Source organism: Rattus norvegicus, chromosome 8 (assembly GCF_036323735.1).
Source record: "Rattus norvegicus strain BN/NHsdMcwi chromosome 8, GRCr8, whole genome shotgun sequence".
Lineage (NCBI taxonomy): Eukaryota > Metazoa > Chordata > Mammalia > Rodentia > Muridae > Rattus > Rattus norvegicus.
Genome location: NC_086026.1, coordinates 30,578,351 through 30,580,528, shown reverse-complemented (window position 1 = coordinate 30,580,528; position 2,178 = coordinate 30,578,351).

Below are 2,178 nucleotides of genomic sequence, written 5' to 3'. Positions count from 1 at the left end.
ATATATATGGTATATATGTATTATGTATATGATTATTACACATATACATACATATTCCTGTGATGTATTTATACATAAATACCTTAAATCACAGAAACATTAACTCCTAATTACTCCTTTCTACATGTATATGCTAGAAGACAACATTAATAATAATCTAGTTATCTCAGAGAACGTTAACTGTCTATGGTTGAAAGTGTATTATCTCAAGTTCTAATGTTTCCTTTACTTTTACTTTCTTTTCTTTTTCATTTTTTGAAAAGAAATGGCATCTCTAATGGCTTCAGACTACAGGGCGGATTTCATGAAGGCTGGTCAGAGCTTTAGTGCATGTTGGTGGCATGGTCCATGCTTGCTCTGTACTTCATTTCATTCTCTTGCCGATTCGTTGCATTACTGACTGAGGATTCATTTATCTAACTCAGAAATACTCAGACTGTTACTGTAGCTTCATGAGAGAGAAGCAGCATATGTGAAACCTGGATTCAGTCCCCAGTACAGAAAGGCGGAAGGAAGAAAGATGATAGCTATTTAGATATAAAGATGTTTTTCATAATTTTGAAATCTTCAAAAACTCTAAATATCAAAATTTGCGAAATTGGGGAAAATCTGTCACAAAATAACAAGAAGATTTTCATATTCTTTATTTATGCATTTTGGGATGGCAATCATACTCTCTTTGCACAAATGTTGATTTTAATTGTGCGTTATGCTGAGGATATGAGCAAACATAAAGTATTTCTGTGCATCTGAATTCCCGAAAAAATCTGGACCCTGTGTATTTAGAATTTTTAGCATCTAAGATCAATCTTGAAAACCATTCTGTATCTTTGATATGATTGTACTCTGCCTGAATCCTTCAAATGTTAGTAGTGAGATTTACTCCTCAAAGAATGATTTTAGTTTCCCTTGTTTGCAAGGTTAGCTCAACATCTCACTGTAAACACCATGGACTGCCAATTATTGGTGAGTGGAAAGCAAGCAGCAGGATGTGAACAAAGAAGAAAAATATGTAAGTGAGTTAAGCAAGCACAGGGAAACTTAGCAGCATAGAAATACACACACACACACGCACGCGCACACACACACACGCACGCGCACACACACACACACACGCTCACTCACCTTTCCTAGCAATGCATTTGCTATCCTGGGACCCTCACATATATTGAACTTCATGTGTATCAACTTCAAACAAAGGAATGGATTGCACATACTTAAAACCCTATGGTAAACATCCTGCTTCCATTCAAACATATTCTAGGGTATATATGGGCATGGGAGGCAAAGGGCCAACTTGGCCTTAACTGGATTGGGGTGTATGTAGCCTAAGGAAGATGTGTTTTCTGGGTGAACTTTCAGGGAAAGCCATCAGTTACCATCTTACTCCAAGATATAATTAGGCATGCATAGGAGTAAAATCAGATGTAGCACAGGAAGAGACAATCATAGTGAGCACAGGCTTACATTATTCAGGCTTGAAAATCAAAAGTATTAATAATAATATGCCATGCCTTGCCTCATATCAACCACCTCTTCCATTTCACTGAATAACACTAATCCCTGCTGCTCTTTGGAACACTGGCTCAGACGACCTACTGTAGTGTGTTCTGTACTGGAATCTAGTGTATTCTGTACTGCCTCTTTATAACTCCTTACTGCTTTGCTGTTTGTCTGTGCTCTTTTAATTCTTGAGGAAGACATGAGATTTTGAAAGCATAGAGTCTAGAAGAGGAGCACCAGGAACAAAAGAAAACTTTCATATGTAACCAACCTTGTTTCTTCTGGGACTAGGGGACAGCAGTGTTCTAAGAAAAGTCAACTGCAGGGCCATGACTTCCAATAGTATTGGACTATTGAAATAAACTGACTTATTGTGGGGTTTGTGGTGAGGACCACAAAAAGTAGGTCCTGGTAGGTTAAGAGGAATGGTTTAAGGGCTTCTCACTGGTGAGAGATTTAATATTTAGAAAGTCCTGTGAAAAAATAAATACATAAAACTAAATAAACAAAGAAGACATGAGATGGACACATGACGATAGGAAAACCTTGATCCTTGAGGTAGATTCAGAACAAAGGCAGCATAATGAGAATGAAAAAGTCAAGAAGGCATAGAGCAGAGAACCACAGGAGATAGCACATAGAGAAAGAAGGCCCAGTCTAAATAGCTGGCTCAAG